This window comes from Tamandua tetradactyla, chromosome 2 (genome assembly GCF_023851605.1).
Source record: "Tamandua tetradactyla isolate mTamTet1 chromosome 2, mTamTet1.pri, whole genome shotgun sequence".
In the NCBI taxonomy this organism is placed as follows: domain Eukaryota; kingdom Metazoa; phylum Chordata; class Mammalia; order Pilosa; family Myrmecophagidae; genus Tamandua; species Tamandua tetradactyla.
The window spans coordinates 47,576,396-47,602,943 of record NC_135328.1 but is presented as its reverse complement, the minus strand read 5'-3'; the positions used below and the strand labels follow the sequence as shown (position 1 = coordinate 47,602,943).

At 50.1% G+C, this 26,548-nt stretch overlaps 1 long non-coding RNA gene and 2 other non-coding genes across 3 annotated transcripts in view; 1 reads left to right on the top strand and 2 right to left on the bottom strand.

Moving 5' to 3' along the window:
• Positions 1-20,400, bottom strand: part of LOC143670327 (uncharacterized) — a 33,046-nt gene extending 12,646 nt beyond the window's left edge. The window contains exons 1-3 of the long non-coding RNA XR_013169325.1: positions 20,176-20,400; positions 16,724-17,040; positions 8,304-8,440 (exon numbers count right to left, since the gene is read on the bottom strand). This is a non-coding gene — a long non-coding RNA (uncharacterized LOC143670327). The remainder of the gene's footprint in view (positions 1-8,303; positions 8,441-16,723; positions 17,041-20,175) is intronic.
• Positions 223-337, bottom strand: LOC143675135 (U5 spliceosomal RNA). Its single transcript, XR_013171379.1, has one exon. It is a non-coding gene; the product is annotated as a U5 spliceosomal RNA (small nuclear RNA).
• Positions 11,080-11,186, top strand: LOC143675144 (U6 spliceosomal RNA). The gene has a single exon (XR_013171388.1). It is a non-coding gene; the product is annotated as a U6 spliceosomal RNA (small nuclear RNA).
• Positions 20,401-26,548: the final 6,148 nt, after the last annotated feature.

The window sequence follows — 26,548 nt, the reverse complement described above, 5'->3', positions numbered from 1 at the left end:
AAGGAGCAAGGCCCACTGGGTAGCAAGAGCCCTACTGCAACAGGATGCAAAGCAGAACATATAAAACTGTTAAACTGTGTTTAAACTCCAAACGAAGCAAGTCATAATGCAGGGCAGCCTGAAATCTCCAAGAATAAAAAGAGACCTGTCAACCCATCCCTGTGCCCCTGGGAATGCTGGGTAATTACTTTTCCCTTTTGTCTTTTTGTTTTCTTTTAGCAGAACCACCAAGAAGTGGCCACAAAAAAATCAGTTAAAGCTTCCAAAGTGCTTCTGTCCCCAGAAATCTTTTATAAAAGGTGAAAGATTTACAAGACCTGAAGAGCAAACCAAGCAGTATAATTGTTTTTGGAATGACCCCAATATTTTCACCCCCATGACCCCAGCTGGGCATTTTGCCCCATATTTATGATTCCTGGTCCTCCATGCGCTGCTGGGCGACCTTTCTGGGCCCCCTCTGAGAGCCCCCAGTCCCTTATCAGGCCTGTAACTCACCCTGACGTTATCTCTCAGGAGGGTTTTATGCACTTTAATTTAACTCCCCTCATCATTATTTCCCAGACTTCAAGGTTTTCTCTTTCGAGCTGCCCTTCCCGGGACAAGCATAATCTGTTTGCCATCAAGCCCAATAAATATGTTTGTCCAGGAGATGGGAACCATTTGGGGAGAGTAGCTCAGGCCTGAGAAGCAGCCTCCTGGCTCTCATCCCTTCTGAGTGTTGAGGGCTGGTCTTTTTGTCCTTGAACATATATGGAGGTTGGTCCTTAAGATAGGATTGCCAGATTCAGCAAATTAAAATATAGAACACCCATTTAACCTTGAATTTCAGATAAACAAATGAATAATTTGTTAAAATAAGTATGTCTCATGTAATATTTGAGACATACTCATACTAAAAATTGTTTTTTATCTGAAATTAAAATTTAATTGAGTATCATATTTTATCTGATATCAGCTCCTAGGGACTTGCCCACTCACTGCCCCAAATGCAGATTAATATATTGGGGAGGTGGGCTGTTTACCCACTTCCACCAGAAAGCCCCAGAGTCTCTTAGACCCCAGCTCCCAAAAGCCCCTTCTCTGAGCGCTGCAAGGGCAAGGACCTTGGCTGTCTGGCTGTCATTGGTTCCTCAGCACCTGCTCTAGTGCCTGGCTCAGAGCAGGCCCATAATGGAACATCTGAAATCAGAGCATTGCCAGACATCACCCATGTGATCTCCTGACCTCTCCACTGCACGTGGCAATGCAGAGGGAGCCCTCCATGGCCTTGCATGGCAGGTTTGATTAGCTGAGGTCTGCAGAGGAGAAGTGAGGCACAGAGAGGCACAGTGGCAAAAGCTGGGTCACAAAGCAAATCAGAGGTAGCCCCAGATTTACAAGCAGGTCCCCAGGCTCCAAAACCAGGGCTCTTCCTCCTCTCCCATTTATGCCTTTAATCCTCTTAGAAACCAGAGTGGAAGATTTATTTTCTGCCAAGCCGTCTGCACTTGTTCAGCCATAATGAATCCACTTTGCAAGAAGCCATGTAGCATAGGAGGGATCTGACTGAAAGCCAAAGCGGTGATTTTGTTCACATCCTGGCTGTGGAAAGAGCCTCCTATGGGAAGGGACCTTGGCCCACCCACCCCCCACAGGGCCCACTCATTCCCTGAAAGTTCTCTGGATGAGCAGGTCACATTCGGAGGCTCTGGACAAAGACAGACCTAAGTTCAAATCCCTTCTCACCCCCTTCACAGCTCCATGATCTCAGCACTGCCCTACACTACCTGGGCGTGGGTCTCCTTGTCTGTAAGATGCCTGAGGCAGGATGAGATTTGATAAATTAACCAATGGTTTTGTCCCTGTAGCATCGCCTACTACTCTTCAACCCTATCCCCTTCAGAGAGTTCAGTGTTTCTCAAACAAGGGCGCTATTAGAATTTGGGTAGGGACAATTCTCTGTTGTACAGGGTTGCCCCATGCCTTGAAGGACGTTAAGCCTTCTTGGCCTGTGCCCATGGTTATAAAACCTATCCACTCTACAACCCCTTCAGCTCCTCCCCACTTTGACAACTAAAAATCCTCCACACCCCACCCATTAGCAAATGTCTCCTGGGATGGAACTGCCCCTGGTTGGGGCCGCTAGCACCCACTTCTTAGGGGAAGACTGTCTTAGCAGGAGCTGAGACAGGTCCTGGAGCCAGGTTCCAGACGCATTCCTCCCTGTCCTAGGAGAGACTGTGGGTCTTTTGAGAATGGGCAGGATGAGGCCGAGGGTTAGGAATGACAGCAGTGCCCCCAGAGAGGTTTGTGGGAGCCAAGTGTTAGAGGAGCTGAGTGCTTCATCCGATGTGCATATAGGCAGAGCACCCACAATGGCCTTCTGTCACTCTCTTCTCAGCACCAGAGAGTCATGTGGCCTGGTGATCCCCATGTGCCCAAGAGTGTCATGGAACCACTGACAGAATGCAGGACCCAAAGGAGCCACAGGGCTGGGAGTTAAGGTTGTAGTTGATGTGGCCTGCAGGGATAGAAGATGTACAGACCAGACAGCCATTTGACAACCTTCTCCCCACTGTATGCCCCCAGCACCACAGTCACACCTGGCAAATGGAGCATCAGGAATTGACTTATATTCCCACTCCTATGCCTGGCACAATGGGGTTGGCAAGGGGCATTTGGTTCTGTCATAACACAAAGCAGCAGCTTTCTTCACCCAGGTGTGTGGATGAGCAGGACTCACCATTTGGAGCTGATGACAGGGAGCCCCACAGGGGGAAAGAGGCTGAACAGGATAGTCCCCTTTCTGTGTCATTAGAGAGCCACATTATATTTTGAGGCCTTTCCTCTGCCAGATCTGTGAAAGTGATCATTATTGGATTTCTGATGTAGCATACATGTGCCCCAGATGATGTCCTGTGCTCTCAGAGGACTTTGCTTCCCTGTTGTCTCCAGAACTCATTCTGGTCAAGCACAGAGCCATTTGTTTACTAGGCCATATTTTCTAGGAGAATTGCTCTCAAATACTGGAAGCCCTTTCCAGGCTTCCCAGTGCCTTCAGGACAAAGTCCCAGCCCCTCACAACTGCCCATAAGGCCCTCTTGCCGAGCCTCTCCCACCCTATGAACTATTTCCCATTCCATTACCCCATTTACCTGCCGTCCAGCCTCTAAGGCTTTGCATGGCCATACCCTCTGTTCTTCCTTCTGCCTCAGCCAAGGGACTGGCTGGCCCCCACACCACTACCACCCACACCCATTAAAGCCCAGAATGCTCATGTGCTCCTGCATGTGTGGGCCACTGGACTGTGAGCTCGGTTAGGGCAAGGACTGAGTCTGTCTATTCACCCCAGTGCCCCCAGTTCTCAGAACACTGTCCAAAGCAGAGCCCATAAACACTCGTTGAATGAGAGGAACCAACGCAGATTTATGAACCCATAGTTAGTGCCAGCAATGAAATTATACTCCTGACAGAAGGTGCCCACGAGAGCCTCCCAGACTTCACACTCAGTAGAAGAAGCCAGACTCAGAGGAAAGCACACTGTGACCCGAAGTTCAAAAACAGGCAAAACTACTCCATGGGACTAGACATCAGAGTGACCCTTTCATCGAGTAGAAGTTTTACCTGGGAGACTGCTGGCACTTAAAAGTTCCATATCTTGATCTGAGTCACAAATGTAAAAACACATTGGCATGTACTTTATTTTTTAATTAATATTTTTATTGACACATCTTTGCACACATACAGTCCATATTTGGTGTATAATCAGTGGCTTACAATATCATCACATAGTTGTATATTCATCACCATGATTATCTTTTAGAACATTTGCATCACTCCAGAAAAAGAAATAAAAAGAAAAAACTCATACATCTCATGCCCCTTACCCCTCCCTCTCATCGACCATTAGTATTTTCATCTACCCAATTTATTTTACCCCTTATCACCCCTATTATTTATTTATTTATTATCCTGTTTTTTTACTTATCTGTCCAGACCCTGGATAAAAGGAGCATCAGACACAAAATCACACAGTCACACTGTAAAACTTATATCTTTATACAATCATGTTGAGCTGTACTTTTAAGATTCATGCACGTGAATAAAAGAAGCTGAGAAAAATAAAAATAATTGTTACATATGTCTGAGTCACATGAATCTGTGCATAGGTTAAATTGCTTAAAAACACACACAAACTAGAGCACATAAGATTTGCTGAAATCTGAATGAGACTGTAGACTACTTAACAATATTATACCAGTATCAATTTCCTGGTTTTGGTATTATATCCTAATCATGCAAGATATCGCCCTCTGGCAAAGCTTGGTGAAGGGTTTCTGGGACTCTCTAAGACTATTCCTGTAACTTCCTATAAGTCTATACAGACTTCAAAATAAGTTTTTTAACCCGTCCCACCCACCGACCCCCCAAAAAACCTAGAAATGCATTGAAGAGATCAAAACCAAGTCTTTATTTACATAATACTTACTAAACTCTGGAGAGAATACAAAGCACTCTACTCATCCTAGTTAGCTATGAAAGAATGATAGATTATAAATCATATCTAGAACTCAAAGAACTTATTCTATGTGGGAAAGTTTATTAATAGATAAGTTTTAATTGATACTAGTGTTAAATGGCACATAGAAAAGAATAATAGGAAAAAAAATTTCTAAATACTGGATGAAATAGTAATCCAGTACTTTAATGCTGTCTGCCTAACCTCAAAACTGGTGGATTTTCATTATCATTATCCAATCATATGCCTTTTTTTCCATATACCTTCTTCTCTGTGAAGATTTTTTACTTGTTTTTCAAATGTTTTATTAGCTCCTAATATTTCTAAATATGATTAATTATTACATTGGTTCCTTCCTTGATATTCCAAATGAAATAAAACCAAATGGAAAAAATATGCCTGAGCAGAGAAAGTGGGACAACAGCAGGACATTTTAATCAGGTGATACAGTAAGATAAAGGTGGCAACATTAAGAGGCTGTGACTCTAGGACAGCAGGAATCTGTCTGTATGTCTGTGTCTGTCTGATCAGCCTAATTCCCAAAGCCTGGCACAGAGAAGGTGCTCACGAACACTTGCTGAAATGAATAAATGCATCTATTCTCAGGTTGGTCCTCTGCCCACAACCTCACTGGCTGATAGCCTTCTCTGTACTGGGTCTCCAAGGCCTGGCACCCAGAAGGAGGCAAAGTGCTGCTGACACCACCCCCACAAAGACCCTGGCCTACCCACTTCTCTGGGTACCTGGCACCACCCGCAGAAAGGAAGAGACTGGGGAGAGGAGGAGAGCATTGGCTTCACTCAGGAGGCCTGGCCTGGCCAGCCAGGCTGTTTGGGGAGGCCTCAGCCCCATAAAGACATGGTGCTTCTGCGAGGCCCTCCTTATCCAATAAAAGATTATCAGCTAAATAAAACAAGAAGTGACGGGGGCCACTGTGCCCTGTTGGTTTGAAATCGTGTGAGCAAAGTGGTTCTCTCTGAGAGATTTATTTCCTGTGCTGGCTTTAGGCAGCCAGCACAGCCGCAAAGAACGGGACTGGTCTCCCTTCATTTGGGGGGCGGGGGTGGGGGGGGTGGGCATGGATTTTTATTTAATCTTCCAATGAGCTGGAACATGGAAGACAGCGTGAATGGACATTAATTCTGAAGCAAATTATTATAGCACGATCTGGGATTCCGGGAAAGCCATCTACCCCCTGCCTGTCTGCCACTTCCCCTCACTGAGACGGTAAAATCCCTCCTCTCCAATCAAAACCCAACACCGCAGTGCTGACTGAGTCTCCTGTTCAAGTTGTGGAGAAAGGCCTGGAGCAGATTCACACCCAGAACCGATGGCTCAGCAAGCCTTAGTAGATTGCCCACGCCCTTGGGCCCAGACTGTGCCTTTCTAGGCCTTGGCCCCTGGCAGGGATCCCTACATTTCTTGTTCCCTTGTTACTTGTATTTGTGATCAAGGGTACCCTATGTAAAGATGGCTTCTGCCTCCCCCACGTGGGTTCAGCAACCATCTGCCCTCACAGGTACCCTGGCCCACCTGGCGCCCTCCCAGTATCCCTCCCTCCCCAAACCTGGCCCAGCCCAGACTGGCTTGTATCTGGCATCCCCCCCAAGCTCTGCAGTATCCCACACCCCACTGCTTGGCCTACCCAGGTTGTTGGTTACTGAGTCCCAGCCCTGGCCCAACTTGATTGAGAGGAAGGATTTCTGGATATTTTCAGAGTGGGAAGCCAGAAAGCATGTGTGAGGGATCCTGGGGCCTCTGGCTGGATGCTGCAGACAGAGAGAAAAATCAGACCCAGCACCCTTGGAAGTTGGCCTAGGAGAGGGGATATAGTCATTGGTGAACAACTGCTGTGGATGGGGGCACGGTGGGAGGGGGGCCGTCCTATCAGGTACAGGTGGCACACAGGAGGGAGGAATCAAGTCTAGGGGTGCTATGAAGAGTTCAGAGGAGCTTCCAAGGGAAGACCCCCTCTTGGGTATTCATGGATGTGGAAGAGTTATCTAAGAAGAGAAGGACATTGTAAGAGGAAAAAACAGTATTTGCCGAGATCTGGAGATAAGATATATATAGGCGTTTCCAAGATCTGTAATAATAGTTAAAACATACTGAGCACTGACTATGCGCTGTGCTTAGTACTTCACACACTTTATCTAATTTTAATCTTCCCAATTAACCTATGAGGAGGTGGGAATTATCATTATTCTTATTTTATAGACGAGGAGACTGAGGGTCCGAGAGGCCTAGCTGCCCAACAGAACCAATACATGGGAAGATCAGAAGTTGAATCCAGGTCTCTCTGACATCAGAGACAGTGCTCCTTGCCCCTCCCAGTGTTGCCTCCCCTGGACCAGATCCAAGCTCCCTCTATTGGCCCACGCAATGGGAAACTGGCAGGCTTCCAACCCAGATCTGTTCTGACCAAGAAACCAGGGAGCCTGGGGCCTGGGCAGTGCCACCTATCTGCTTCACCCAAGGTACTCTGGCCTGACCCGCCTTCTTTCCCTATAACCTTCCTGCCCCTCTAACAACTGGGCTTATGCCCCAGGGTGGCATGACTGGGGACTAGGGCTGGCAGTGGGGATGGAGGGCTGAGAGTCTCCCAGAAAGGACCTAAAAACAGGCCTCAAGGCAGGAAAACATCCACAGCCATGTCTATGGGCACACCTACCAAGGGACTCTCATTCCTTAAGAGTCAGAAAACAAAAGCGACTGTGAGGTCCACACTGCATGACATCCAATGAGGATGGGATGCTTGGGCCTCTGTTCCAGAGCCTGGCGTGCATCAGGGCTGAAGGCTCACCAGAATACTCATTAGGAAGCTGGGGGACCCCAAACCCACTCTTCCTCCCAGAAGTGGCACCTCCATCCACTCAGAAGCACAAGCCAGAAACCTGGGAGGACCCCTGGTGCCCCTGCCCCTCAATCCCTATGTCTGATACCTCAGCAATATATGTTACCTCCATCACAAAACACCTCCCAATGCAACCACTTCTCTTCATTCCACCACCTCCTCCATGGGCTCAGCCACCCCCACCTCAACCATCTCCCTGTTTCCCTTCTACATCTTCTAGTCATCCATTAGAAATCCAGATCCAATCCTCCTGGATCTACCCTCCTGCCTTGCTTAAAACTCTCAGTGCCTGCTACCTGCCTAGGACAAAGCCTAAAGCCCTTCCCGCGGTTTGAGGGCCCTGCGGGGCCTGTGAGCTCCCAACCTGGGTCCCCACCATTCACTCCTTCCCAGAGCCCTGGCTCCATGGCTTGCTCTCCTGTTCTCAAAAAAAACATGTCCTTTTAGATGTAGGACCTGCACCTCGGTGGCTGCTCTGTCTCGACTCCATCCCTTTGGGCCTTTTATCCACCCATCCTGGCAGTCTCAGCTCCCGGAACCCTTAATGGAAATCAGGACTTGGTGGCTTTTATCCTCCTTGAAATCAAATAATGCATAATGTCTGTCCCCTGGTAGACAGGGAGCCCCGTGGAGGCAGGGCTCACAATGCTTAGTGTAGAAACTGGCAAACAGTAGGTGCTCAACAAATGACTGCTGTTGAATGAAGAAAAGTGCTGATCTCCCATCCCTTCGGTATCATTTAAATCCTCTCCAATGTCTGGCCCCACTGGGGGCAGAGGGCCAGGGGGAGAACCACTTTGGGCTGCCTCGAGGAGCTCAGATCTGATGGGGGTTGGGGACACGGCAGGCCAGAAACAGAGTCGCCCTGCACCACTTGTGCTCTGATAGGGGAAGGCTCAGAGCGAGGGGGCAGGGGGCTTGCTTCCCCTCCCTTCATCCCCACCCCCATACCTTCTCAGGGGCAGGATCATTTTATAGTGCTCAGCGATGACTCACAGACAGAAGACACAAAACCAGGCATGTGGTAAAGAGAAGCCATCATTCCCTTTGTTCTCCCATAATGAGAAAGGAGCACATTCTTCATCAATCTTGAGAACAAAAACAACAAAAAACTGAATGTTTGGGGAGAGCTCAATTAACGATGACCCTTTAATCATGTCTCCTCTTTCCCACTGGCGCTGCGCTTGCCCCCCTGCCTAAGCTAGTTTGCTTAGACCAAATTTCACCTCACTCAGGACTTAAATGGTCTTACTCCCTTTGGAGGCCAAGTCTTTCCTGATGGCTGCAATTATTTGAAAGTAATGTGAACCCCAGTGTCTCCTTATTCTCCATGTCCCTTTCAGGGCTGTCTGCCCCGGTGGCCCTGTGCCCCCCTCCCCCCTCCCCCCCCCTCCGTCTGGGTTAGGGTTCCTGGGAGAGCAGAGCTGAAGACACAAGTACCCCCAGTGGGTGAGAATGGGACCATCCAAAGGTTTCAGTCCCTCCACACCGATGGGGACAGGCCTTGAGGAATGACAGAAGTGGGTGGCAAGCCTCTGGGGAGATGGTGATCAGCAAGGGCTGCCGGGAAAGCTGGGTTGAGAGGCTGAACAGCGCTCCCTTAGGCAGGCGCTGAAGACAGTGAAGTCCTGGCCCACCCAGTCCTGCTCTTTCCGGATGGCCCGGTGTTGACATTGCATGCCCCACGGCTCCCCTGCGAGGTGGGTACTCATATTATCGCCCAGCCCTGTAGATGAGGAAACTGAGGCACAGAGAGGGTGTGATTTGCTCATGGTAACTCAGCTAGGAGACAGGCAAGTCCTGATTCAAACTCCAAAGCCTGAGGAGGCCCCGGGGAGCCATGTGGCTTGCACACAGGAAGGGTCCTGCACAGCTGTGGGGGAGCAGCAGGAGCGGAGGCTGGAGAGGCAGCCAGGGCCCCGATGACATGTTCAGGACTCAGGACTCACTGGGCAACAGGAAGCTGGGGTTTTAAACTGGGGAGGCTCATGGTCATGCTGGGGTTTTAAGAGCTGCCTGGTTGTCTTGTGGCGAGTGGGTCAGATCTGGAGGAGGCAGAAAGAGAGAGGGCAAGGAGGGGAGGAGTGGACCGGAGCCCTCACCGATGTGACAACAGAGCCACTGATCAGAGCCCTGGGGCAGTTATGGCCGCAGTTCCCGGCCCCCTCCCCACACACCTGGGTACAGTCCAGACATGGTTTGCACCTATTCCCTCTCCCTTCTTCCCAGGTCCCCTGTTTCCTTGTCCTCTGTCTGGAGGCAGGGGGCTCTGGGCCCTCCAAGGCAACTGTAGCCTCCCCTCCCTTGACCTGTGGCAAAGGCAGAAATGGGACCTTTGAGGAGGGCAGGCATGGCCCTCTACCCCTGAAGCTCTCCCTGGGGCATGCAGGTCCAGACCCAGGCCTAACCCACCCCCCTCAGTTAGGAAAGGGGACCCTTCCTCTCCCCTTACCTTCCCTCCCCTGGAGCCCTGTTCATTAATCACTCTTGTCTCACTCTCTGCTCCAGCTCAGCCACTCCTGCCCCTCAGGCAGCCCTGCCATCCCCACTACCCACTCCTCACAGTAACCCTGGGAGAGGCACCAAATGCTCCATTTTAGGTTGAGGAAACGAAGGCTCCAAGAGGGGCACTGCTTGCCCAGGGTCACCCAGGGAGGAGCTGCAGAGGTGGGACCCACGGAAGTCTGACTGCCGGCCTCGCTGTCGGGGACGGCGTGCAGCGCTTGCCCCGTACTGTACTGCTCCGCATGCACCGAGGTGCCATGGGACCTGCCGCATGAGGAAGTCACCACCATTATTTCTGAATTGCTCCAGACTTTCTCAATTGCAGGACACATAAATGAATGCAAACCAGCTCAAGTCGAAAAGGAATTACGGCTCTACTGAAGGTGAATAGGATTAAAAGGGGTTGTATAGAGTCATGTGTCAGCGATTAACTCTACAATTATAAATACGTTCTTGCACAAACTACTTCAAAAGTTTGATCTTGTACAAAGAGTCGACAATAGAGGGGTAGAAGGAGAAAACTAACATTGCATGCTATGACATATAGCTAACAAGAAAACAGCAACAGTGCCACAGCACTATAAGGGGTAACTAATTAGGGGGGATGGACAGGGATAAGGTCTAGATTTGATATTTGATGAGGCTGGGTTTATCTATTCCTTGTCTCTTTGGACCAATGAAAATTGTCTAAAATTGAGAGTGCTGATGATTGTATAACTACGTGAGGACACTGTAAGACATGAATTGTTTATTTTGGATATTATCCATGATGCCCAATAGATGGAGGGGGCCAAAGGGTACAATGACTGAGAGGCAGAAAGGCAAACTGTGATGTCCACACATAATGGAAGACTGTGCAACTACAGAAAGAAATGAATCATGAGGCATGAACGAACACAATGAACCTTGGGGGCACTATGCTGTGCAAAATAAGCCAGAAATCAAAGAAAAATATATGGTATAGTCTCTTTTAGAAAATACTTATAAGAAAACTGAGCCTAGATGGTAAGCACTTACAGCAGTCACCCTTAGCCGAGTCCTAACTGTACTTCTCGATTCTGGGATGCTGTGCTATATGTGTATATGTGCATACGTGTGTATTTCCCTGGAACCTTGGGTACCTCTGTGACACCTAAGACTCAGAGCTGGTCTGAGTAATTGCAACAACTGCAAAGTAACTGAAAAAGAGGTCAGGCTTCAATATGAGATAAAAACAAAGCCGGTACTCACTTTGGCAGCACATATACTAAAATTGGAACGATACAGAGAAGATTAGCATGGCCCCTGTGCAAGGATGACACGCAAATTTGTGAAGCGTTCCATATTTTTGAGATATGTAACAAATAAATTGTGAAGCATAATAATAAAATGAATACCTATAACCCATCACCCAACTTACACATTAAAATATTGGAAATACCAAAAAAAAAAAAAAGCCAATTAGGTTGGGACAAAGTAAATCAGAATACAGGGCAAAGGATGATAGTGTATATTTTCTAGAGCTTCACCTACCGTATGAGACCAAAGACAGAGAGGTTATTGTGTCTAGAACTTAAATCTTCTGTAATACACAATCTAAATCAACCTGCCTGGATAGTTCATTTTAACAACCCAAACGCATTCATTCCTGTTCTGTTCTAAACCCACAGAACAGGAACAAGGCTTCATAATTCTGTATAGCTTAATGTGATACCCAGACACATCCAAGACTATGGTGGGATAATAATTAAAAAGTATTGGTAGAGTCCCTTGAAGGACTGGAAAAAAATATATGGAACTACTAAACTTTCCTACCTGGGAAACCCCTGGTGCTCTCTCAAATATTAGGGACTCCTAAGAAAACAAACCAAACCCTTGATTTTGAGGCTTGTCCTTACAAAACTTATTTTTGTAGTGGTGAAGTTAAGACTACCTATAATTATGCTTAAGAGTTGCTCCCAGGGGTTTGTTCCTATGAAAGATATCTCTGCAAAGGATAGGCTAAGCCTGCTTAAAATTAGGCTGAGGAGTCACCCCCAGAGAGCCTCTTTTGTTGCTCAGATGTAGCCTCTCTCTCTCAGCCAACACAGCAAGCAAACTCACTGCCCTCCCCCTCTCTACATGGGACATGACTCCCAGGGGTGTAAACCGCCCTGGCAACGTGGGACAGAAATCCTAGAATGAGCTGGGACTCAGCATCAAGGGGTTGAGAAAGCCTTCTTGACCAAAAGGGGAAAGAGCAAAATGAGACAAAATAAAGTGTCAGTGGCTGAGAGATTTCAAACAGAGTCGAGAGGTTATCCTGGAGGTTATTCTTACACATTATATAGATATCCCCTTTTTAGTTTAAGGAGTATTAGAGAGGCTAGAGGGAAGTGCCTGAAACTGTAGAGCTGTGTTCCAGTAGCCGTATTTCTTTAAAATGATTGTATATTAATAAAGCATTTGCAAAGTAACTGTGTGATTGTGAAAACCTTGTTCTGATGCTCCTTTTATCTACATATGGATAGATGAGTAAAAAATATGGATTAATAATAAATTAATAATAGGGGGAACAAATGTTAAAATAAATTGGGTAGAGGGAAATATTAGTAGTTAATGAGAGGGAGGGGTAAGGGGTATGGTATGTATGAGTTTTTTCTTTTTTCTTTTTATTTCTTTTTCTGGTGTGATGTAAATGTTCTAAGAAATGATCATGGTGATGAATATACAACTATGGGATGATATTGTAAGCCACTGATTGCACATCAAGTATGGAATGTTCATACGTTAAAAATGTTCATGTTGTATGTTGATTGGTTGCATTAATAAAAAAAACAGTTGCTCCCAGAAATCAATTCCATCCTGACCAAAAGGGGGGAAAGAATGTAATTAATAAAGTGTCAGTGGCAGGGAGAGTTCAAATAGAGTCAAGAGGCTACTCTGGAAGTTGCTCTTATGCAAACTTCAGGTAGATCTTGCTACCTACCATAACCTGCCAACCTCCAACCAGGACCATTCCAGCCAATCCTAAAGAACACCTAGGGGAATATATGATTCCACAAAGGTTCCATGCACTAGAATAACTTTCCAGAAACCTACAACCTCCAGATGGGTCCCTGGTCCAGATAAGTCCTGAAACCTAGCCCAGCCTTTCCAGAACATCAGATAGTTCCATCTCCCTATGCCATATTATTAATAGACATTTCCAATATGAGAAATTTAGAATTGCCATAGCCCAAACACCCCTAAAGACAGGTATGGAAAGAGCAAAGGTGATGGTGGAGTTATACAGAGAAGATAGGATTTAACAAATGAATATGAATACTGTATCATTAAATTGATATCTCTTTTAGTCTCCAGTATTTTAGAGCAGCTAGAAGTAAAAACCTAAAATTGTGAAATTGTAACCCATGTCAAACTCTGAAATATGTTCTACAACTGATCATGGTGCTACACTTTGAAATTTATAGCTTTTTTGTATATATGTTTTTGTTCACAAAAAAAGAAGGAAAAGATGTCAATTGTGATGATAAAAAATATTTAAGCCCTCTAGCCTCCTTTATTCTGGAGCAGCTAGAAGAAAAATTATGAGCAGATCATATGGTACCCATGGCAAACTCTTGGATCTGTCCTGCAACTACTTGTTGAAGAGTGCTTTGAAAACTATTGTGTTTTTATTTCTTTGCTTTGTATATACGTTATACTATACAATAAAAAAAAGTTAAAAATTAAAAAAAAAGAGTTGCTCCCAGGAAATCTCTTTTGTTGCTCAGATGTGGCCTCTTTCTAAGCCAAACCCTGCAAGGAAAACCATTACCCTCCCAGCTATGTGGGACATGACATTCAGAGAAGAAAGTCTCCCTGACAACAGGGGACATGACTCCCAGGGATAAGCCCTGCCCTGGCACCATGGGATCAGCAATGCCTTCTTGACCAAATGGGGAAAAGGAAATGCAAAAATTAAGGTTTCAGTGACTAAGAGAATTCAAATAGAACCCTCTTAGCCACTGAAATGGAGTTCAAATGAGAGGCTATTCTGGAGGCAACTCTTATGCAAGCTTAGACTAGATGTAACTAATTGACATGTTTTGCCAAACCCTAGCCAACATCATTTCTGGGCTCTATCTGAGATTCTACAAAAGTTTCATGCACTAAGTTTACTTTCCAGAAACCTACAGCCTCCAGATGGTTCCTAGGCCAGATAAATCCTGAAACCCAGAAGTGGCAGTCTCTCCAAGAACATTAAACAGATCCAATCCCCTATCCCATATTGTTGACACCCCTTTTCAACAAGAAAAAGTTAGAACAAGCATAGCCCAAATATTCCTAAAGATTGGGAGAAGGATCAAAGGAGAAGTAGGAACTATAACAGAGAAGACAGGATTTACAAATGACATGACTGCTGAATCATTACATTGATACTTCTTTTTAGTTTCTAGGGTCTCGGAGCAGCTAGGAGGAAAAACCTGAAATTGTTGAACTGTAGCCCATACCAAACTTTGAAATCTGTTCTATAATTACTTGTTAAAATATACTTTAAAAATGTATTGCTTTTTTTGTATATATGTCACATCTCACAATAAAAAATGTTACAAAAAGAAAAAAGGAATTGTGGCTCAAGAACCAAGGAAAGATAAGAACAGGGTACCCAGCTAGGGGCAGCCCCAGCCTCTGACTAGCTAGGCTGAGTCACATCCCTTCCCCATCCTTGGTAGTGGGGGCAAGGTTTGTTACCAGAAAGGCAGGTGGAAAACATCTGGTTTTCCAACATCTGGTCACCAAAATAAAATTACCACAAAGCCTATTTTATAAAGGCTCAGAGAGGCTAAGCAACCCTCTCAGATCACACAGCTAGCCCTTCCCTTGCTCTGAAACCTTGTGCATGAAGGGAGATGGGGGATGAGTTCTCTTGGTCCTTGTGGGCCAAGCAAGTCCACATTTATTTTTTTCTGGCATTGAGGCCCTCCAAGCTCTGGCTTCTGATGGGGCGACCCCCTCTCCACCTCCTCTGTTCAAGATCCTCCCTTTGGTGCCAGCCAGGGGAGACACATCCTGCCTGCTCTGCTGGGCTGGATCTACCTAGCTGGGTGCAAACTCTCTCATCTCTAAACCCCCTCCCCAGCTTCCTTCCCTCCCCCAGGAGAGAGCCTAGCTTTGGGCAGTTGTTTTGGGAATCAGGTGGATTTAGAAAGCCCTTAAACAGAAAGGACCTACAAGTGCTTGACTGACAAACTTCCACAGACAGCTCACCACCTCCAAGTTCCTCCCTTCCGTGCTGGTCTGAAGTAGGTCAACCCTTACCCCCAGAAGTTCCACGCCGGAGCATCACCACAGAAAGAGCCCATAAGTATTGAGTGCTTTCATAGCTGGGCTGGTCATTCGACCTGGTGAGTATGAAAGGGCTTTCTCAGGCCCAGTGTGGATGTAAGAGGATGCCCGACCACCCGGCCCCCTCCACGCGCGCGCGCGTGCGCGCACACACACACACACACACACACACACACACACACACACACACACACACACGCACAAGACTCCAAATAAGGACCGTGCCCATCTCTCCATACAAGTTTTTCCCTTTGGAAAAGGAGGCCAGAGAACCGAGAGATGGGAAGTTGAGGGAGGAGAAGGAGAGGAAGAGACACCCCCCCATATCTCAGTCCACACTCACCACCCCCCACAGTGTTGCCGCTCCGGACCCATCCCCTGCTCACCCCCATCCCAGCCTGCAGGGGAGGAGGCGCGGGAACAAAGGAAGCGTCCCCAGCGGGGCGGCAGCACACCCGCCACGCGGCCTCGCCTCCGCGCGCACAGCGCCCACCCCCACGCAGAGGCGCCCGCCCACGCGCGCGGCACCTACTCTCACTCTCTCACACACACACACACACACACACACACGCCCACGCCCACCACGCACGGGTCTCCCCTCGGACCCCCAAGCCCCGGAGCACGGCCGCGTTTCACCCGGGACCACTCTCAGGACGCGGAGGGCTCGGCTTTCGCTGACGCGCGGACACGCGGACTCGCGCCCGCCGACCCGCGGAGCCCCCACCCCGGCCCCACGGCTCCCGCGCCACGCGCTGCTCGGGAAGGCCCGACGGCTTAGGGGCCGGGGTTTCCGGAGCCTTCGTCGCCGGGGCCCGGCCGAGCTGCGCCGGCTGCCGCGGGGAGCCGAGCATGCGGGGTGGCGGGACGGGGGTGCGGGGGCGTCTGCCCGCCGGGTGCGCGCGCGCGGGTCTGGGCCTGGGCCTCGGCCCGCCGGGGTGCGAACCCCTGGTGCCCCGGACCCACACGGGGATCTCCGCGGCCCTGCGGCGATGACCGACTCGCGGGACCAAGAGCGGCCGAGACGCGCACTCCAGGGGCGCCGTGCCCTGCGGGTCCCCGCCGCCGGCCCGCCTGGGAGGCCCAACTGCAGCCTCGGGGCGCCACCTACGGTCCGCGGCCGGGACTCCCGGCCCCAGGGCGCCGAACCGGCTGCGGTGGGTCGGTTTCGGTCTCTTCCCCTCCCCCGGGGGGCGTCCCCCTGTCCCGCAAAATCACGGCCCCGCCCGGCTGCAGACAGCCCCTCCGGGGTCCGGCCGCCGCCCCTCGGACTCAGCCCCGGGGGAGGAGTGTCCAAGATGTCCAGACAGCCCAGGATTTACTTGGCTTTACTTGAGGTCACTCTTCTGACCTGTCCCGCCACGGGAACTGTTACCACATTTTACAGAGTGGGACACTGAGGCTTGAGCCCAAAGCAAAAAAGTGGGGCAACCAGGGCTGGACCTTGACTCTGGGACGCCCCGGAGTGGGAGTACGTGAACCTGTCTCCTCCCCTGTACCACAGTCTCACCCAGAAAGTTGTGCCCCCCTGCCCCACCCCAGTCCCCTGCGCCCTCTGAGCCCCCCCACCCACATCTCACCTTTCTGCCCTCAGGGACAGCACCCACTTCTTTGACGTTCTGGATCACACAAGGAAAAAAGACCCGTGGAGACCTAGCCGTACTCCGCACCATGGATGGGGGAACCAAGACTGTGGGCCCCTTTGCGCTGGTCTGGTCTCTCTGTGAGTTAGTCTGGGTCCCCGCCTAGACTGGGAATCTTCAGCAGGGACCCAGCAGGGACGTGGCATCCAACGTTACTTGCGCAGATGACAATAGCAAATGGAGCCAGACTCTGGGCTTCTTTCCAGTAATCTTCACATCAAATCAGCCCCGTGGGGTGGTATTATTATTCCATTCTGCAGATGAGGAAAGGAGGCTCAGCAAGGCCAGGGGCTCGCCTGAGGTCACACGCAGCAGGGGAGGCACCAATCTGAGATCTAAGCCCTGACTTGAGCATCACCTGAGGGCTCTGGCAGTGCCTCCCGGTGCACAGCCAGCACCTGGGACCCATGGCTCTATGGGGCATCAGCACTGGCCCTGCGCTGTAACCCACCCTGGCATGGACAGCAGCCACCACGCTCACAGGTGTCACACAGGATCAATCCCATGGGTTACACGGTGTGAGGTTCCAGCCCAAGGCTGGACCACAGTCGCCAAGTGTTAGACACCTCCAGGCTGATCCTTCCGTTTTACAGATTGGCAAACTGAGTCCACAGAGGCTTGTTCAGGGTCACACAGAGCAGCCGTGGCCTAGGCTCTTCAATACCCCAGGCAAGAAAAGGGGGCAGGATCCCACAGTCTTTGCTCCCTCTGAGCTTCCAGGGCTGGACTGCATTCTATACCCTGTAGGGTCAACGACAGTTCTGCCAATAAACTGTGGACAAACCCCCTTGTGGCAGGGAGGTATAGGGAGGCTCAGACTCTGTTTTTGCCCTGGAGGAGCCCCCAGTCTGGGGAGGGGGGTGGTTGGAGAGGCCAGGCACTGACACAGGCAATGACATACCCAGAAATGAGAGCTGAGATGGAGGGAGCTGGGGAAGCCCAGAGGAGAGAATGGGGCCAGGGGGAGGGGGTTTCAAGAAAGTCTTCCCCAAGGAAGTGGCATCAAGCCGTTTTTGCAAGATGAGGAGATTGCCAGTGGAAAATGCAAGGAGGGGTATTTCGGGAGAAGACAAGGGGCTTTGAGGCCTGAGGGAGCTTGGCTAGTTTTGGCTATAAGCTTAGTAGTTAAAGAGTATGGGCTCAAGTCCTAGGTTTGAGTCCCACTGCTTTAGGACCCTGCTGTGTGACCTCCAGTCAGTGACTTAACTGTTCTGGCCTCCATTTCCTCATCTGTAAAATGAGAGTAATGATGATTCCCTCTGTTGAGGGGCAATTGCAGGATTAGCAGAGTGGAGCACCCAGGAACCCACTAGAGAAGAACAGATGCTATGGGTAGGGAGCAGTCTGGGGTCAAGAGTGAAGGGTGACATGGCTGGGGAGGTCACCAAGGATTAGACCGTGAGGGACCTTGCATGTCAAGCTAAGGAACGGCTTAGGAATGGCTTCATTCTGAGGGCAATGGGGAGCCATGGAAGGGTCATGGAAAGAGTGAGAAATCTGATTTGTATTCAGAAGGTGCCCACTAGGCAGGGTCTCCTTGAGGAGACCAAGACAATGGCCTCTAACCCCCACCCTGACCCCTCAGCTCGCTCGTCCTTGCCCCAAGCCCCCTTAGTCCCAGGGCCCCCTCCCGCCCTCAGCTTTGTGAGGGGAGAAGCCGCCCTGCGCTCCTGATCTGTGGCTGAGCCACGGCTGGTGTCACAGGGGGTGGAAGTCAGGGGGTTCTGCAGTTCCTACCTCCAGCGCTCCATGCCCCCACACCCCAGGCCCAGGCACCTTCCCCCACCCCCAAAAGAAAGAACAGGGGTCCGTGCGGCCAGGCCCCTGCTACCCTCAGAGTAACCTTCCCTCTCTTCCCACTGCCCCCTCCCCCCACACACACTCAGACACTCGGTAGGCCCCATTACAGAGAAAGGACAGGCAGCCCGCTATAATTTCTATTTCCTTCTAAATAGATGCTCCTAGACTTGCTCCCACAAAACCAATTAAAGCACCTGCCGGGGACGGGGCTTTGTCAGCAAATTATTTCCCGGCTCTGCAGCCCGGGAATAAATCTCAGAAGGATGAAGTGGATGGGATGAGGAGGGGAGCTGGCAATGGGGGGAGTTCAAGCAGGCAAGAGTGGGGGATCACTTTGGGTCCAGGCAGCACAAGGTGGGGTCTTTACCATAGCCCCCCAGCCCAAGATTCCAGACATTACCACCCCCACCCCACCCCCAGCACTGCCAGAGAATCATTCTCCAATGAATCTGACTTCGTGGCTCATTGTCAGGAACTTGCCTGGGAAATAATTAGCAGAAGTGGCTTGTGGTGGAAAGGACTAACAGGGCAATGGGGCGGGGGAACGGTGGCCTGGTATCTCCACATCCTTGTCACCATTTCCAGCCTTCCCGGCACCCCTCGGCTGCGTCCCCACCAGTGGGTAGCAGGTACAAACAGCCCCAGTGAGGAGGCAGAAGGCCTAGGCTTGAAACACACTGTGGAAATTGGGCAAGTCCTTCCCCGCTCCGAGCCATATGTTTACATCTGGAAAATGGGAGTGGATGGGGGCTTGGCAAGCCCTCCCAGCCACAGCTTTTTAGGCTCCTGTGAAACTCCATATGGCCTCCTAGCTCATGCCCAGGCCAGGGCCTCCAGGATGCCCATGAACTCTCCCCTTGGGTAGAGGCAGAGACCAGAAGGTAGATGGGGTCCTAATCCAATCCAGCCATCATTGACCCTTAGGAGCTCACAGCCTGGGGCAAGAAGCCAGACCTGGGCACAAATAGTGACAGGCTATCTAGAGTCAGCCAAGCTCTAGTAGAGAGGAACAAGGAGCCAGGAGAGTGCTGGGTGGGGACTTGGGCAATGATTCCAGCATAGGAGGTTGACAAAGTCATCTTTGGGAGACACTGCTGGAGCTGTGCTTTGATGGATGAATAGGAGTTCACCAGCCAGAGTTGCCATTCTCCCAAAGTAGAAACCTTTCTGCTTCGCAAGATAGCGCTGTGAGAATTAGGAAAAGGCATCCTTCCTTCCACTTTACTCCTATCTTTCAGAAAATTGTCCTGACTTTGGAAAATCTACCATGTCTGTGATATGAATGGTGCCCCTGGCACAGATAACTGTGCACTGCAGCTCTACGGGAATCAAGCCAAAAATGGCAAAAAGCTGTCAGTCCCACCAGCCCAGAGAGGGACTGAAGCAGAATAAGGGGGGTTCCTGCCAGTGGAGGGTGAGAGGGGGCCAAGAAAGTCAGCCCTGCCCCAGAGGTGGTATCAGGTGTGCCCCAACCCAAACATTACAGATACAGAACTTTCAAAGGTACCAAAAGGGCTTGCGCAGTTTGGATTGCAACCCTCAAAGAGTGAACACTGTGAGTCAGCACGATGCTGGCCATTTCACATTACACTGGTGAATCTTCAATCAACCCCACAACAGGGTAGAGTTGAGGAATCTGAGGCAGGTGTAGGCTGTGTCACCAAGGAGCTAGGTACCCATGCTCTGAGTCACCCCAGCCTAGGTTAGAGCCTCTGCTCTGCCAACTCACAGTGGGTGAGCTTGGATGTCACATTAACATGGGGCAATGACGGGGCTCACCCCAGAGATGCTTGATGAGGGCGGAAAAAGCACTTAGCCCCTCACCTTGCTCTTGCTGGGGTCTCAGTAAACGTGGCCATTATTACCTTTGTTATAACAGCCATCACCCCCCATAATGCCAGGCCCACAGGGACAGGTGTTGGCTCAACTGCTCCCAGCTGCCTTCCCACCGCCTAGCCCTGCGCTTGGCCCAGCCAGGAGCTCAGTAAGGGCTGGTCAGAGGACCGAGTCCATGTGGTAACTATCATCCTTATCGCCATTCTACACCTAAGGCAACTGAGGCTCAGAGAGGTTAAGCAGCTGCTCAGCATCACACAGCAGCGCATCCGGGTTCCTCGGATGCCGCCACTCAGTCTCCAGTCAACTCCCTCAGTGCCCGGAAGGGGAAGTCTGCTCTGGCTCCGCAAAGGGGATGTAATGGGCCGAGGCGGCGGAGCCGCGGGGACCAGGGGTGGAAGGTCACCAGGGACTCAGGCACCTCCCCGGACCCCCGCAGCCCCAACCCGCGGCGGCGGCGGCGGCGGCGCGGTGACTGCGGCAAAGTTTCGGCGTCGGCAGCCGGGGCGAGTGCTGCCCTCCGCCCGCCGGACCTCCGCGGCTCCTGCGGGGCTCCGGGCCGCCCGCCAAGCTCCACCCCTCGGCCGTCACGGGGGCCGCCCTCGCCTCACCCCGGCGCCGGGGGACCCCTGCGCCCCCGCGCTCGCCCCCGGCCGCCCCCGGCGAGCCGCACGGGACCGCCGACGGGGCTGGTGACGAACTGACGCTGTCACAATATCGGAGCCTAACCACAGCCGCCAGCGCTGCCCGCCACCAGTCCCGGCCTCTGCCCCGAGGCTTTGCCTGCGTTAACAGAAGGAAGCCGGGCAGTGACCCCTCAACTACGGACCCTGATTATCCCATTTCTGAGGTAAGAAAGCTGAGGCTTTGGGAGGCGAAGTCATTTGCCCGGTGTCCCCAGGCTAAGCTGCGGGGAGAAACAATCTGAGCGCAGACCCGCCCTCCCCGGGGGCCGCGCTGCCCGGGACCCCGCGTCCCACGTGGGGGGAGGGGCGGTGTCCCAGGGTCTCCCAGGAGTATTTTGTCCCCCACGGGTATCAGAAAATATAAGCAGCGCAAAGTTTCATGGATATTCCTGTCAAACTATTTTTGAAGAACGGAGTATCATGAGTGAATGGACGGAAACCAGCCATGGATCCCACAGGGACTGAGGTTGGTATTCGCGCATCACAGCACCCGCGTCCCGCCTCTCCACCCCGGCGCCAGCAGCCGCCATCCCCAGAGCAAGGGGACTCACTGGGCGTAGTGCCTGTGACAGCACCAGGCCATGTGTGGGCACTTCGACCATTGCAAATTCACTCAACCACCGTTCCCTGAGGCCTCATATGTGCCTGGCTCTGCTGGGAGCAGGGCCATCGTCCTGGAGGTCACCTCCCAGACGTGGGTTCTCTCAGGACATGAAGCCTGGTGCCCAAGGTCTCACAGTTGGTGAGGAGACTCGCCGGGATTCAGGGCAAGTCCCTGAGCTGCCCTGGGGCAGTGAGCGGCTGAACCTACCCAAGAAGGTCCCAGGCCTGCCCGGGCCACCCAGCCCTGTGTCTGTACTTACCCAGCTGGAAGGGCCTGGAGGTCAGGATGTTTTTGTGCTTTTTAAACATAGCTTTTCTTTCTAGCTATGTACGTGATTATGAAAAGTGGTAATGTAAAATGTAGTGATTATGCAGCTTGGCTTCTGAGGTGTGTAACGAGCTGTGGATTTGAGGGCATATTATTTAGCTTCTCTGAGCATCAGTTTCCTCATCTGCAAAGTGGGAAAGCTAATACCTCCCTCGTAGGGGCGTTTCAGGGATGAAATGAGATAATGAATATGTAGTAGTCAGCATTCCACCAGGACAACAGTATTTGAACAGAGAAAATCAACTACACAGATGAGAGAGAGCAGAAAACCCAAACTAGATACCAGAGAGTATGGCAGCTGGAAGCTGCTTTCACCCCTGGTTTGGGGGTAAGGGGGATAAAGGGAGGAGGTAGGGTTTGCAGGGGCCTACCTGGCAGAAGCTGGGACCAAGGCAGACCCACCCGGGGGAAGCTGGAGCCCTAGACGTGACACAACCTCTGTCAGAGACATTGCTTAGAGCAGAGGGAAAGGCGGAGAAATGCCCTGGCCTTTCATTCCACCTGCCCTCCTGTCTTCCCCAGGGCCCTCCGTTGGCCCTAAGCAGGCACCTGGGATACTCAGCTGCAGGCTAGGGTGTGAATGCATTTACAAAGAGGACCTTTGAAGATGTGATTAATTAGCTAAGCAATGGACTGGTTGTGAATAGGACCTTCAGATATCTCGTTCAGAGCAGGCCAGATTGAGTCAGAGTGGAGCCTTAATCCATCTGACCAGAGTCCTTATAAAGCAGAGGAAATTCAGGCACAGTCAATAGAAGCCACGAGAGAAGATCAAGGGGTCAGATTCCCACGGGATGGGAGGTGGAGGTACAAGCGAAGGACCCCCGAGGATGGCAGCAAGCCAGCTCGGACGCCACAGGCTCCAGGAGGAAGCATGGCCTTTCAGATTTTGATTTTGGACTTTTAGCTGCCCACCGTGAGACAATGAATTCCCATTGCTTAGGTCAGCTCATTGTGTGGTGTTTGTCACAACAGGCCAGGCAAGCTGAGATTACCCCAAAACTTCTTTTCATCTGAGAATAAGGATGATGCCATTATTAGAAAATTAACAGTGATTCCACAATTCCATTAAAAATTTAGTTCCATTAAATTCAAATTTTAAGGGGACTAATTGCTGTTGATCAGCAATTTCGAAGAGCAAATAATATATGTAAAAGTACCCAGTATAGTGCCTGGTACACAGCAGGAACTCAGTAAATGTCAGTGTCCCCCTCCACCCCCACTTTCCATCACCGTCACCTTTAAATACACAGGATACTTCCAAGCAGCTCTCCTCTACATGAGGTTATGTCAGAGCAGTGGGTCAGACCACAGGAGCTCTGGGTGGGGCACCCCCAACTCTCCCTGGCAGCCACGAAAGCAAACGCTGAAAGCAAGAGGGAAATTGCTGGAAACAAAAGACAAGAGTCACAGGGCGCTGAACTTGGCCTCACCAGCCTCCCAGTAATGGCGCCAGGGAGAGGCTCGGTGCCAGCCAATGCCGCCCAGCCACGACATGGCAGACAGAGCTGGGCTTCTGGCCGGGGTCCCTCCACTTACCAGGGCAAGAGCAGGTTTTTTTATTTAATTGTTTTCAAAACAGATTTCATGTGGTCCCAAAATGAGACCATGATTGTAAATTAAAGTGTAATTAGCCTTTACGCTTTTATATTCATTAACTCTTCTCTGTTAATGATGCTAGGCTGGAGCAGAAACCCTGCATTATGAAACCACATCCAGGAAATAAAATAGTGATTTAGATAATGGCCACAATGTATTGCTACTTACACATAATTAAACAAATGCTCCATTTAAACTTGGAAACATGACTGAATGTTGATTAACCCTCGCCCGGCAATTCTGCTTGGGACTGGGAAAGGGGAGGTGCTTGCAAGCTGGTCCATAACGAAAGTGTCTGAGCCAGCCACGTCCATCCACCACACCCGCCAGCCACATGTGTCAGCCATACCTGTGCAGTGTAGGTGCAGGCTGCATGCCAGGAGCAAGGCCTTGGGTGACAGTGACCTCAGAAGTGACCACGGGGCCGCTCAAGAGGCTGCCACATCCCAGCTCAGCTGCCAGCTGGGGGCACAAAGCCTGGAGCTTGCCTCCTCCCCAGAGACCAGCTCACTCAATCTGGCATTGGACCTAATGAGACCTGACTCATGGGTTTATGGAAATTTTTAATATTTTAAAAATGATAATGAAGAATTATTTAAAATGTAAATAATTCAGGCATATATTATATAAATTGCAAAGTTTCTGTTTCTTAAAGCCGTCTTCAGAGAAGCACTCTCAATATTTTCTGTTCATCCTTTTTCCATGTGTATCTTTTCCAAATAATAGGTTGTCTTGGGATAAGAAGCAGACTCTGATAAGAACTGGAGCACAGCTAGTTTATTTGGAAGGCAATCCCAGGAAAAGGGATTGGGCAATAAGACAAGGAAGGAGAAGCAGCAAATAAAGGTTATTTATTGCTGCATAACAAACCACTCCAGAATCTAGTGGCTTAAAACAATAATAGTTAAATAAGTAACAATAGTTATTTGTTTATTTAGATACTTATTTATTCTCATGATTTCTGTGGGTCTGGAATTCAGATGGGGCACCACAGTGACTATTTGCCTCTGCCCGACAATGCCTGGGACCTCAGCTGGAATCTCAAAGGCTAGGGTCTGGAATCATCTGAAGGTCACTCATTCATACATGTCTAGCAGTTGATGCTGGCTGTCATTGGAGGCCTAACTAGGGTTATCAGCCTCTGTGTGGAAGCCAACCCCCATGTGTGGCCTCTGCAGGTGGCCTGAGCTCTTTACAACATGGTGGTTGAGTTCCAGGGCCGAGCATCCCAAGAGGAGGGAGAGCCAGTAGAAGCCATGTTGGCTTTTATGAGCAGCCTCAGAATTCATGCAGTGCCATTCCCACTGCCAGTTATGAAGGTCTGCCCAGGTCCTAGGATGGAGCAATGTCAGTAATCCACTGTAAGAAGAGCATGAGGGGAAATTTGGTCTGCCGCAGTTACCAAGCAGGTAATGCCTGAGGGTAGTTAGAGCTCAATTCCACTGGGGAATCTGGGAAACAATAGAGAACACGCACCTCAGAGTTTCCCACTCAAAGCGTGAGGGAGACAGAGCATTGTCAGCCTTTAGTGGCTGCACCTAGGAGCTGGGCCTTACTTCTCAGTACCCCAGCCTGAAGGGCACACACTCAGAGAGCAGCTCTGGATGTCAGAGAAAGCTCTTGGACAAAGAGAGGTAGAAGCTAGCATATAGAAGTGGGCCTGTGTGAGCCACCAAGTAAGGCCAAAAGGGACATGATGGGGATCTGACGGCTTCTGCTGCACCAAACTTACTTTTCTTTTACTTTCTCTTTCTTTTCCCCCTTCTTTTTTTCTTTCTTCTTCCCTCTCTCTCTCCTCTTTCTTTCTTTCTTTTCCCCCTCTCTCTCTCCCTCCCTCCCGTTCCCTTCCTCTCCTCTCCCTCCACCCCCCCCCCCCTTTCTCACCGTATTTCTTTCAGCAAATTAAATGGTAATTGCAAGTAAGCAGTTGGGGATGGAAGGTACATACTACGTTGCCTGGGGTGGACTGGTCTTTCTTGCTGCCCAGGCTGCTGCCATTCCCACATAGTGCTCCGCTCCTAGAGGCCTCACACACACACTGATGTCTTTGACCTGATCTTCACTTGAGGTCACAGTTACCTAATTCTCATTATATGATGGTCTGTGGGCAGGTCAGCACACTCCAGAGAGATGCAGGGAGTCAGTGTTCTTTGTGATCTGACAGTCCAGGCTTTTATGCTAGTTGGGGAGTGTTCTAGTTTGCTAACTGCCAAAATGCAATATACCAGAAACAGAATGACTTTTAAAAAAGGAAATTTAATAAGTTGCTAGTTTACAGTTCTAAGGCCAAGAAAATGTCCCGATTAAAACAAGTCCATGGAAATGTCCAATCAAAGCCATCCATGGAAAGACACCTTGGTTCAAGAAGGCCAATGAAGTCCAGGGTTTCTCTCTCAAGTGAGAAGTCACATGTTGAACACAGTCAGGGCTTCTCTCATCTGGAAGGGCACATGGCGAACACGGCGTCATCTGCTAGCTTTCTCTCCTGGCTTCCTTTCATGAAGCTCCCCGGGAGATGTTTTCCTTCTTCATCTCCAAAGGTCGCTGGCTGGTAGACTCTCTGCTTTGTGGTGCTACAGCATTCTCTGCTGTCTTTGAATCTCTCTCATTCTCCAAAATGTTTCCTCTTTTATTGGATTCCAGTAAGCTAATTAAGACCCACCCAAATGGGTGGAGTCACGTCTCCATCTAATAAAGTTTAATACCCACTCTTGATTGAGTCACATCTCCAGGGAGATGATCTAATTAAAGTTTCAAATATAGAGTGTTGACTAGGGATTAGAAGAAATGGCTGCCTTTACAAAATGGGATTAGGATTAAAACATGGCTTTTCTAATATATACATCCTTTCAGACCAGCACAGGGAGTCTGGACAATCTGGGTATGCCTCTCATTTTTATCGCTTTCTGT